At 42.1% G+C, this 13,261-nt stretch overlaps 1 protein-coding gene across 2 annotated transcripts in view; it reads left to right on the top strand.

Annotated features, from left to right (window-relative positions):
• The window catches only part of mgat4c (mgat4 family member C), a 457,440-nt gene that overhangs the window by 261,756 nt on the left and 182,423 nt on the right, over window positions 1-13,261 (top strand). The window lies entirely within an intron of this gene.

The following is a 13,261-nucleotide window of genomic DNA, read 5'->3' as shown; positions in this document are numbered from 1 at the left end:
CCTTAGAGAAAAGGAAATGGTGGAAGAACTGAATAAGTATTTTCACTGTGGAGAATACTAGAAGTATGTGGAAGTGTGTCGGGGGCAGGGATGTATGGATTGCCATTGCTAGGGAGAAAGTGCTTGAGAAACTGAGAGGCCTGAAGGTAGATAAGTCACCTGACCAAATGGGAGCAGAGTCATCTGGAGCCTTTTCTGGTTGGCTGCTGGTGACTAGTAATGTTCCACAAGGGTCTGTGTGGGACCAATTCTTTATATGCAATATGTCATAGATTTGGATAACGGAATTGATGGCTTTGTGGCCAAGTTTCTGGATGATGGGAAGACAGCTGGAGGTGCAGGTAGTTTTGTGGAAGCAGTGAGGCTTGAGAAGGACTTAGACATTAGAAGAATGGGCCAGGAAGTGGCAGGTGGAATACAGTGTCGAGACGTGTATAGTCTTTGTTAGAAGAAATAAAAACATAGACTATTCAATAAATGGAGAGAAAATCTCAGGTGCAGATGAACCTGTGAACCCTTATGCAGAATTCCCTAAAGGTTAATTTGTAGGTTGAATCCATGATGAGGAAGGCAAATGTGATTTTAGCATTCATCTTGAGAGGACTGGAATATAAAAGTAAGGATGCAATATTGAGGCTTTATTAAGTACTGTTGAAGCCTCACTTGGAGTATTGTGAGCAGTTTTGGCCCCTTATCTAAGAAAGGATGTTGTTGACATTGGTAAGGGTTGGTTCAAAGGAGGTTCACAAAAATGATTCCAGGATTGAAAGGCTTATCACTTGAGGAGCGTTTGAAAGTGCTGGGTCTGTACTCACTGGAATTCAGAAGAATGAGCAGGGATCTCATTGAAACCTATCACATATTGAAAGGCCTTGATAGATTGGATTTGGAGAGGCTGTTTCCCAAGATGCGGGAAGTATAAAAGCAGAGGACACGGCTTCAGAATAGAGAAACAACCATTCAGAGTGGATATGAGGAAGAATTTCTTTAGCCAGAGAGTAGTGAATCTGTGAAATTCATTGACACAGGTGGCTGTGGAGGTCAACTCATTGGGTATATTCAAGGCAGAGGCTGACAGGCAGAATCTAAATCAGTCAGGGCATGAAGGAATATGGGTAAAAGGCAGGAGATTAGGGCTGAGGGCTGATCAGGGCAGTCTCGATGAGCCAAATGGCCTAATTCTGCTCCTATATCTTATGGTCTCCGGTCATAAATGGTAGGGTACTGAGGTGTATGGTAGAATAAGAAGTTGGGAATACAAATCCATAATTCCTCGAAAACGGCATCAAAGACAGATAAGGTCATAAAGAGAGCTTGTAGCACATTGGACTCCATATATCAGTGCATTGAGGACAGGAGTTGGGGTGTTATATTGATGGTGAGGCCAAATTTGGAGTATTGTGTTCAGTTCTGATTACCTGTCTACAAGAAAGATATCAATAAGCTTGAAAGAGTGGAGAGAAAAATTACAAGATTGTTGTTGGAGCTTGTGAAACTGGGTTATTTGAAAAAGTTGAATAGGTTTGGGCTTTATTCCCTAAAGTGCAGGCTATTTCCCTTTGGTTGGTAAGATCATAGCTAGATATCATAGATTTAGGGTGAAAGGTGAAGTATTTAAGTGAAATCTGAGGGGGAACTTCTTTAGTCAGAGGGTGGTGCAAGTGTAGATTGAGCTGCCTGTGGAAGTGGTGGATATGGGTTCAAAAGTAAAATTTAAGCGAAGCTTGAATAGGTACATATTTGGGAGGAGTAAGGGGGACTATGGTCCAGGTGCAGCTAAGTGGGACTAGGCAGAAGACCAGGCAGGCAAGACTAGATGGGCCAAAAGGCCAATTTCTGTGTTTCAGTGCTCTTTTACTCCCTGACTACTTCATTAACCTTTTGTTAAAAGGTATTATTTTATTTTCCCCAGGTTGCCATGCTTTCAGTTCTGCAGTAATATATTCTGTTCATCTGCAAAATCTGATAACCATCTGGCATCTTGCTGAAGCCAAGTATTCCAACTGGGAGTAATGCCAAATGGCATCACAAGTAGTGAATGAGTTAAAATTGCTAATCAGAGAAACCATATTGATAGACTAAATTCCTGAACACAGAAATTAACATAAATAGTATCTTAATAAGCAACCTGTTTGTAACAACACGCATCCAAACTCATTACACATTTCATTGGCCAACCATTTCACTTCAATTCGACTTCAGGCCAGATGATATTTTCATGCAACGTGTGAGTGATTTTTACACAAAATAGTGCTGATGTGTAATACATTTAACCAACTAATGACCTTACTTTCCTGCGGATATGATTGATTAGATAGATTTTAAATTACTTCTGAAGTCTCTGCCAGCAGAAGCTTAGCAACGAGAAAGGGATATGATGCCAGGAAACTGTAAAAAGAAACACAATTGGAATGACTATCCACCTGTGACAACAGTAGATACAGTTTTTTTTAAAGGTTGACATAGGAGCAGAATTAGGCCATTCGGTCCATTGAGACTGCACTGCCATTCCATCAAGGCTGATTTATTATCCCTCTTAATCCCACTTCTTGCCATCTCCCTGGATCCCTTGACACCCTGACTAATCAGAAGCCTATCAAACTTCACTTTAAATATACTCAATGACTTGCCTTCCATAGCCAGCTGTAGAAATGAATACTATAGAATCATTTCTAGCTAAAGAAATTCCTCCTCATCTCTGTTCTAAATGGACACCCTATTATTATGAGGCTGTGCCCTCTGGTCCTAGACTCATCCACTATAGAAAAAATTCTCCCTTCATCTACTCTATCCAACCTTTTCAATATTCAATAGGTTTCAATGTGAACCCCCCCCCCCATTGTTCTATACTCTAGTGAGTACAGGCCCAGAGCCATCAAATGCACCTCATATATTAACCCTTTCAATCCCAGAATTATTCTCGTGAACGTCCTCAGGACCCTCTCCAATGCCAGCACACATTTTCTTAGATAGGGACACAAAACTGCTCAGAATACTCTAAAGTCTGATTTGACCAGTGCCTTATAATGCCTGAGCATTACAGCCTTGCTCTTATATTCTAGGCCTGTCAAAATGAATGCCAAAATTGTATTTGCCTTCCTTACCACCAACTCTACCTGCAAGTTAACCTTTAAGAAATCCCACACAAGACTCCCAAATCTCCTTGTATCTCCTTGACTTTTTGAATTTTCTTCCCATTTAGAAAATAGTCTGCACTTTTTATTCCTTCTGCCAAAGTGCATGACATACACTTTTCTACACTATATTCCATTGGCCACTTCTTTGCACATGTTCCTAGTCTCTACAAGGCCTTCTGCACACTCCCTGCTTCCTCAACACTACCTGTCCCTCCACCTATCTTCGTATTATCTGCAAACTTGACCACAAACAATTCTGTTATCCGGATCATTGACATATAACATGAAAAGAAGCATCCCCAACACCAAACCCTGCAGAACACAATTCATCACCTTCAGCCAACCAGGATTGGCCTCCATTATTGCCACTCTTCACCTCCTGCCAGTCAGTCAATTTTTTATTCGTGCGGGTATCTTTCCTGTAATACCATGGACTCTTACCTTCTTAAGCAGCTTCATGTGCTGCACCTTATCAAAGGCCTTCTGAAAGTCCAAATAAACAACATCCATTTACTCTCCTTTGTTTATTTTGCCTGTTATTTCTTCAAAGAATTCCAAAGGATTTGTGAAGCAAGATTTCCCCTCAAGGAAACTACGCCAATTTTGGCCTGTTTTATCATGTGCCTCCAAGTATCCTGAAACCTTAATAATGGACTCCAACACCTTCCTAGCCACTGAAATCAGACTAACTGCCCTATAACTTCATTTCTTCAGACTCCCTCCCTTCATAAAGAGTGGAGTGACCTGTCCTCAAGAACCATTTCAGAATCTAGTGGTTTGTGAAAGATCATTACTAATGCCTGCACAATCTCTTCAGCTACCTCTTTCAGAACACTGTGGTGTAGTCCATCTGATCCAGGTGACTTATCTACAGAACCTTCAGACCTTTTAGCTTAATATGCACCTTTCTCCTTAGTAATAGCCACTACACTCACTTCTACTCCTTACACTCTCAAATTTCTGGCAAACTGTTAGTGTCTTCTACAGTAAATACTAACACAAAATACTTATTAAATTCATAAGCCTTAAAAAAAATTATGTCTATTAAAATTCTTGGAAGTCATTCTTTTAAAAACAATTATGAGTAATTATAAATATTCAAACTAAGAAAAATACATCCAGTGGCCACTTTATTAGTAGTCCATACACTTCGAGGTTCAACATGTTGTGCATTGAAAGATGCTGTTTTGCACACCACTGTTATAACACATGGTTATTTGAGGTTACTGCCATCTTCCTGTCAGCTTAAACCAGTCTGGATATTCTCCTCTGACCTCTCTCATTAACAAGACATTCTTGCCCACAGAACTGCTGCTAACTGGATGTTTGTTTTTGGTTATCGTACCATTCTCTGTAAATTCTACAGACTATTGTGCATGAAAATCCCAGAAGATTAGCAAAAGACACTGCCTGGCACCAACAATAATTCCACGGTCAAGGTCACTTAGATCATATTTCTCTCCCATTCTAATATTTGGTCTGAACATAACTGGAACCTCTTAACCATGTCTGCATGCTTTTATACATTGAGTTGCTGCGATGTAATTTGCTAATCAGATATTAGCATTAACAAGTAGATGTAGAGTGGCCACTGAGTGTATATTGTGAATAGTAACCCACTTTCCACTTTGAATCCTAATCCCTAGGCATGCAATTCTCAAAGAAATCAATTGAAACTTGGATTCTGTACCAAATCCAACTTGGCACAGGATCTGAGAGACAATTCAACGACATTAATATAATGGAATCCCAACAAAGGTGGGCAACATGGCTGTTCCCCAACAGATTGCCAAATAGTTCTTTCAAGATCATTGATAAGCATTGTAAGAGCCTGTTTCACATATCATTTTCCCTCTTGCTTTCATCTTTTCTTTGTTTTCAAAGCTGTGTAAATGTAATTTGTTTTAAGGGAGCTTGAGATATGGTCACAACTGCTGCCTTCATCAGACATGTGTGTTAGAGAAGTTTTGTTCAAACTATTAAAAATGCTGAAATGTTCTTTACATGAGGAAACTTTAAAAGATGAGGAACATAAAATAATTATTTTATCTGAATGCAAATTAGTATAGTAAATGAATAATTAAATTAAAGCATTCAAGAATAAAAATAATGAATTAAGTATCCTATCATCTATATTTAATCAGGCTTGAATTGTGTGGAGTTTGTTAAATGTGTCCAGGAAAGTTTCTTAAGCAGTATGTAGACGAGCCTGCTAGACAGGGGGCAACATTGGACCTCAGATTGGGAAATGAAGCAGGCCAAGTGGCAAGTGTCAGCGGGGGAGCACTTTGGGACCAATGACCATAATTCTATTAGTTTTAAGATAGCTGTGGAAAAGGATAGGATTTGTTCACAAGTTAAAGTCCTAGATTGGGGCAAGGCAAAATTTGAAGGTATTAGACAAGAACTTGCAAAGATTGACTGTCAGAGATTGTTTGCAGGTGATGAGATGGCTGGCAAGTGGAAGGCTTTTAAAAGGGAAATGCAGAGAGTGCAGGGACAGTATGTTTCTTTTAGAGTAAGGGACAAGATTGGTAGGATTAGGGAACCTTCATTGATGAAGGAGATTGCACTTGCAGTTTGTAAAATGAAATGCTAACAGTCATAAGGAGTGAGAACCAAGCAAATTCCTGAAGTAATGTAAGAAATTGGAATTCACTTTACAAGGGAAATCAGGAGAGGATAAAAGAGGACATGAGGTACTGTAGCTCTGGTAGATAAGTCAAAGGAGAATCCTGGAAGATTCTACAGCTATATTAAGAGTAAAAGAGTAACTTGAGAGAAAAGGTCTCCTTGGGGATTAGTGTGGTCAATCTTGAGTAGAATGACAAAGGATGGGTAAGATCTTAAAAGACTAGTTTGCATGGCTCTGTGTGTGGGAAGAGTATTTACTGTGAAGGTCATGCAAGCTAAGGAATTAAGGGATATCAGTACTAATATCTCAGAACAGATCCAGATTATGACAAAGGATGTGCTGGCTGTCTTAAAGCACTTTAAGATTAACAAATACCTGAGGCTTGACCAAGCTTAACCCAGAACATAGTTGGGAGTGAGGAAAGAAATTGCAGGAGCCCAGGAAGAGAAATTTATATCTTCTTTAGCCATGGCTGAGGTACTGGAAGACTGGTGCATGGCTAATGATGTACCTTAATTCAAGAAAGTGAACTACAGGCCGGTGAGATAACGTCAGAGTTGAGAAATCCAATAGAGGAGATTCTGAGGGACAGGAGCTTCTGCAGTTAAAAAGGCAAAAGGATTGTCAGCTTGGCTTTGTGAGCAGGAAATTGTGTCTCACAAATTTGATTCAGTTTCTTGAAGAGCTATTCAAGGTAGTTGATGAGGGCAGGAATTCTGCAGCCAGTTCCCTGGTCTTGCTGACATTGAGTGTGAGGTTGTTGTTGCAACACTGTGATATTGCTTACGTGGTGGGGTGGGGGGGGGGGGGGTATTGGTGCTTTGGCTAGTGGAAGTGGGGGAAGGGGAAGGGGAGGGTCGATGCTTCTGCTGCTGCTTGTGTGTGGAGAATGTTTTGGGGTTCTGATATTCCTATCATTCACTCTTTGGTGTTTCTTATTTTCTGGATGTCTGTGAAGAGTAAGAATTACAGGTTGTATATGGTACACATTCTCTGATATTAAACTGAACCAATTGAACCAGCTGTTCTGTCTTATTCCCGTATGCCTCCTCATCACCATCTGAGATGCCATCAAGACGGCAACAAATATAAAAACTAATAATTTTTTTTAAATTTGAACTGCAATGATGGTCTTTATTCATTGACTTCTCCCTTAATAACACAGGCTTGAATACTGATTAATAGCAGTTTTTTCTCTCCATCCAGTGGATCTCCTTTTTGCATGCTCTTCCTTGCCTCTCGGTATACCTGTGGCTTTCACTCTAGTACGTGCTATTCATTACTGAAGACATGAAGTCCCTAGTGACCATGAAAACAATAATCTTTACTCCTTTCTTTACAGCTCTCAGTATTAATAAATGACATCCACCTGCTTTTAATTTCCTTTTTGACAGGAAAAGATGTATCTGCATGATTAGCTTAGCAAGGAGCTCTAAACTATTATCAATTACACTAATTAAAGTCAAATAATACAGAGCAATAGCCTTTATTCACAAAATGTAGGGTCTGTAATTCTGTTAATTTAGTGGCTGCTTTTACTTTACATGTTCCAGCATGACATTGCTTCTGACCCTTCATTCTTAATTATTTTGGACAGTTCTTGGTCAGAACAAATGGGTTTTTAATGGGCTTCATATTGCAGAAAAATAGTCAGAGTGAAGTAATGTAGTATGCTATGGTACTGTATGGCAACCAAGACCAAGATCAATTATGAGAACGAAAGAGAAGAGGCAGGCAAAGTTGGCTTGCACGTTGTGCCTCTCAGCTCTGGAACAGCTTAAAATTAAAGGATAGGTGTAATTATTCTTCAACTAGGAAAGACTGGCACCAGCAGATTTTGCAGACCCCAGGTGACCTCTTTCAGTTCATCTACGAAACAGCTTTCTTGGTTTGTGGACGTCTGTAAAGAGTCAGAATTTCAGATTGTGTACTGCCGACATTCTCCGATACTAAATCGAACCATTAGAAACATTTGAACTGGTAAAGAAATTTGGAAAAATTCAACCCAACCTTGATGAATGTAGCTCAACTGATAGTTGTCCGTCATATCTAATGAAGACAGTAGTGTAGTGGTTAGCACAACACTTTACAGTACCATCGGCCCAGGTTCCATTCCTGCCACTGTCCGTGAGGAGTTTGTATGTTTCCCATTGTCTGCCTGCGTTTCCTCCTGGTGCTTCAGTTTTTTTTCCCCGCAATCTATTAGGTCATACTAGCCTCTAGGTTAATTGGTCATTGTAAGTTGTCCTATGATTAGGCTAGGGTTAAATTGGGGTTTGCTGGGTGGCATGGATTGAAGGCCTATACCGTGCGGTATCTCAATGAATAAATAAAGGATAACTCACCTGTGCAGGGGAGATGGTAAAGTGAAAAAGCCATTGCACCAGGGCAGTTCCTCTCTCTTGACCTTGGATGTCTAGTTCCAGTGGTGTGAGTAGTCATCACAGCTGGGGTCTTCTATTGCTGCAGTGAATGACCTTGACTTCGGTGCCTCCGAGTGCCCTTCACTCTCTATGGAGTGTTGCAAAACAACCTTCATGACCAGTAGATCTCACTATAGATCTCATCCGGCCAGTCCACCGGAGCTTCCTTTGCGTGCTAGGATAGGCAAGTCCCTATCTCACCGGGCTATGAGGCCCGTAGGCTACCTGCACCTCATTTAGCCTGCCTGTTGAAGCGGTGTTCCAGGGTGTGGCCATTCAAGTAGCATTCAAACAGCTACTTGGAGCCAAAGGTGAGAGCTGAGTGTCCGGTGGGGACCAAATGTGAGTGAGATGCCAAGATTGGACATGACAAGCCCCTTCAACAGAGGTGCCACCCCTCCCTGGATACCCCATAAACACTGATAGGTATATTATTCATATCATTCAGACTGATCAAAGGTGACTGAATGTATCGTATTTGGCAATTGTGAACACCTTTGTGAAATTGGGAAAAGGACACATTGCTAGGATTGACGACTGTTTTAATCAACATGCAGACTGTGCAATACCAAACTCAATGGGTGCTCACAGTGGAATTCACGTTACTGCGTATAGTAAAGCCACATTGACAGGTACAGAGTTGCCCCAGCACTGCATTCGTATTCCTTCCCCAAATAAGGAACCAGGTATTGATTTGTGGAGGGCTACTTCAAGGGCGAAGAGACAATTTCAAATGAGGTTGGAGGTAACATCGAATGCACGACAACGCTGGCAGGGTCTGCAAGGCATTACTGCCTACAAAGCGAAACCCAATAGCATGAATGGCAGCGATGCTTCACTACCAGAAGAACTCAATGCTCTTTATGCAGACTTTGAAAGGGAGAACACAACTACAGCTGTGAAGATCCCTGCTGCACCTGATGACCCTGTGAACTCTGTCTCTGTTAGGGTGTCTTTAAAGAGACTGAACCCTCGCAAGTTGGAAGTCCCGATGGAGTACCTGATAAGGCTCTGAAAATCTGTGTCAACCAACTAGCGGGAGTATTCAAGGACATTTTCAACCTCTCACTGCTACAGGCAGAAGTTCCCACTTGCTTCAAAAAGGCAACAATTATACCAATGCCAAGGAAGAATAATGTGGGCTGCCTTAATTACTATCGCCTGGTAGCACTCACATCTACAGTGATGAAATGCTTTGAGAGGTTGGTCATGACTAGACTGAACTCCTGCCTCAGCAAGGACCTGGACCCATTGCAATTTGCCTATCACCACAATAGGTCAATGGCAGACGCAATCTCAATGGCTCTCCACACAGCTTTAGACCACTTGGACAACACAAACACCTACATCAGGATGCTGTTCATCGACTATAGCTCAGCATTTAATACCATCATTCCCACAATCCTGATTGAAAAGGCGCAGAACCTGGACCTCTGTACATCCCTCTGCAATTGGATCCTCGACTTCCTAACCAGAAGACCAGAATCTGTGTGGATTGGTGATAACATATCCTCCTCGCTGATGATCAACACTGGTGCACCTCAGGGGTGTGTGCTTAGCCCACTGCTCTACTCTCTATATACATATAACTGTGTGGCTAAGCATAGCTCAAATATCATCTATAAATTTGATGACAATACAACCATTGTTGGTAGAATCTCAGGTGGTGATGACAGACAGACAGACATACTTCATTGATCCCGAGGGAAATTGGGTTTCATTACAGCCACACCAACCAAGAATAGTGAATAAATATAGCAATATAAAACCATAAATAATTAAATAATAATAAGTTAATCATGCCAAGTGGAAATAAGTCCAGGACCAGCCTGGGATTGGGGTGGAGGCTCCAGGTCACCTTCTGGTTGACATGTTGCTCATGGTTATGGCTGGGGTGTGTGAGCGCCATTCTGGAAGCTGTGACTTTGAACCGATCTGTGTTACCATCTGCAATCTGCATTTACAGGTGCTAGTGCATAGCAAGCCAGGGGGGCGTCCTATATAATAACACTGTCCGCAGTTCTAGTCTTCTGTCTGCGGTAAGAATCCATGTTTTCTGAGCCTCACATGTGAGGCATTATTTGTGACTGTCTCTCACAGGAATGACAGGCTGTTTGTCTGTTTGTCCCATTTCCTCCCAACCCCCACACAGACAGACATACTTTATTGATCCAGAGGGAAATTGGGTTTTGTTACAGTCGCACCAACCAATAATAGTGTCGAAATATAGCAATATAAAACCGTAAATAATTAAACAATAATAGGTAAATTATTCCAAGTGGAAATAAGTCCAGGACCAGCCTATTGGCTCAGGGTGTCTGACACTCTGAGGGAGGAGTTGTAAAGTTTGATGGCCACAGGCAGGAATGACTTCCTATGACGCTCAGTGTTACATGTCGGTGGAATGAGTCTCTGGCTGAATGTACTCCTGTGCCTAACCAGTACATTATGAAGTGGATGGGAGTCATTGTCCAAGATGGCATGCAAGTTGGACAGCATCCTCTTTTCAGACATCACCATCAGAGAGTCCAGTTCCACCCCCACAACATCACTGGCCTTACGAATGAGTTTGTTGATTCTGTTGGTGTCTGCTACCCTCAGCCTACTGCCCCAGCACACAACAGCAAACATGATAACACTGGCCACCACAGACTCGTAGAACATCCTCAGCATTGTCTGGCAGATGTTAAAGGACCTCAGTCTCCTCAGGAAGTAGAGACGGCTCTGACCCCTCTTGTAGACAGCCTCAGTGTACTTTGACCAGTCCAGTTTGTTGTCAGTTCGTATCCCCAGGTATTTGTAATCCTCCACCATGTCCACACTGACCCTTTGGATGGAAACAGGGATCACTGGTGTTTTGGCCCTCCTCAGGTCCACCACCAGCTCTTTAGTCTTTTTCACATTAAGCTGCAGATGATTCTGCCCAAAGTTTCCCACCTTAGCCCTGTACTCAGCCTCATCTCCCTTGCTGATGCATCCAACTATGGCAGAGTCATCAGAAAACGTCTGAAGATGGCAAGACTCTGTGTTTTAATTGAAGTCCGAGGTGTAGATGGTGAAGAGAAAGGGAGACAGGACAGTCCCCTGTGGAGCCCCAGTGCTGCTGACCACTCTGTCTGACACACAGTGTTGCAAGTGCACGTACTGAGGTCTGCCAGTCAGGTAATCAATAATCCATGACACCAGGGAAGCATCCACCTGCATCACTGTCAGCTTCTCACCCAGCAGAGCAGGGTGGATGGTGTTGAACGCACTGGAGAAGTCAAAAAACATGACCCTCACAGTGCTCGCTGGCTTGTCCAGGTGGGCGCAGACACGGTTCAGCAGGTAGACGATGGCATCCTCAACTCCTAGTCGGGGCTGATAGGCGAACTGGAGGGGTCTAAATGTGGCCTAACCATAGGCCGGAGCTGCTCTAGAACAAGTCTCTCCAGGATCTTCATGATGTGGGAGTCATTGGAGCCACTGGGGCGCGGCGTCTTCGGTACAGGGACGAGGCAGGACATCTTCCACAGCACAGGAACCCTCTGGAGACTCAGGCTCAGGTTGAAGACATGGTGAAGTACTCCACATAGCTGGGGGTCACAGGCTTTGAGCACCCTGGGGCTGACACCATCCGAGCCTGCAGCCTCGCTTGTGTGGAGACGTTTCAGATGTTGAGAGGGTGTACAGGAGTGAAATATGCTAACTAGTGGAGTGGCGCCACATCAACAACCTGGCAATCAATGGCAGTAAGATGAAAGAGCTGATTGTGGACTTCAGGAAGGGTAAGACGAAGGAACACATACCAATCCTCATAGAGAGATATTTATTAGGAGTTTGAAGAGATTTGGCATGTCAACAAAGCCACTCAAAAATTTCTGTAGTTGCACCTTGGAAAGCATTCTGACAGGCTGCATCACTGTCTAGTATGGAGAAGGCTATTGCACTGGACCACAAGAAACTGCAGAAGTTTGTCAGCCCCATCTTGGGCACTAGCCTACAAGCCATCCAGGACATCTTCAGGGAGCAGTGTCTCAGAAACGTAGCATCCATTATTAAGGACCTCCAACACCCAGGGCATGCCCTTTTCTCACTGTTACCATCAGGTAGAAGGTACAAAAGTCTGAAGGCACACACTCAGCGATTCAGGAACAGCTTCTTCACCTCTGCCATCCATTTCCTAAACGGACATTGAATCTTTGGACACTACCTCATTCTTTTTTTAATATACAGTATTTCTGTTTTTGCACATTTAAAAAAATATATTCAATATATGTAATTGATTTACTTGTTTATTTTTTCATTATTGTTTTTTATTTTATTTATTATTTTCTTTTCTCTGCTGGATTATGTATTGCATTGAACTGCTGCTGCTGAGATAACAAATTTCATGAAACATGCCAGTGATAATAAACCTGATTCTGACAACACACACAAAATGCTGGTGGAACACAGCAGGCCAGGCAGCATCTATAGGGAGAAGCGCTGTCGACGTTTCTGATTCTGGTTCTGATTCTGATGCAGAGTGCTTTTACTTCTCCCCCTGTGCCAACGCCACATTAAAATCTCTGGACTTTTTGATGTCTTTGAAATGTCTGTATTTGCATTTTGAGTCATTTAGCTATTATGCTGACTATTAGCCACATTAATGGATGGTAAGTAACATTCTGAATAGTATATCTTCGAGGCTGCCTTTAAGTGAGTTTTTTTTCCATTTTTCAGTCTTGTCAGAATATCTCAAAGCGTTAAATAATTACTTCATAATTTTAAAAGCATGGATAATTTTCCCCTTATGAGAAAATATTAATTCCCTTTTTACAGTTTATCAACCAAAACATTTAAACATTACAATTCCCAGACTGCAAAGTTACTTCAGTAGCCAATATGCATTAATCAAGGAACAAACTCTGGTTGACATTGTAGGAGGATCCAGAGGTAACAGGCAGTATAGGGTTAACGTGTGTACTTAATGCCAAAACACATAATGCGATGAAGTAGATTTTTGTCTTACCAAAGTCAGACCTGGCAGTCTTAGTCTTTGTATTGGTCAGACTTGCTCAGTGAGCTCACTGGTACCAACAAAA

Source organism: Hemitrygon akajei, chromosome 10 (genome assembly GCF_048418815.1).
Source record: "Hemitrygon akajei chromosome 10, sHemAka1.3, whole genome shotgun sequence".
NCBI classification, from domain to species: Eukaryota; Metazoa; Chordata; class Chondrichthyes; order Myliobatiformes; family Dasyatidae; genus Hemitrygon; species Hemitrygon akajei.
Note: the sequence above shows the minus strand (reverse complement) of the source record. Positions and strands in the feature narration are given on the sequence as shown.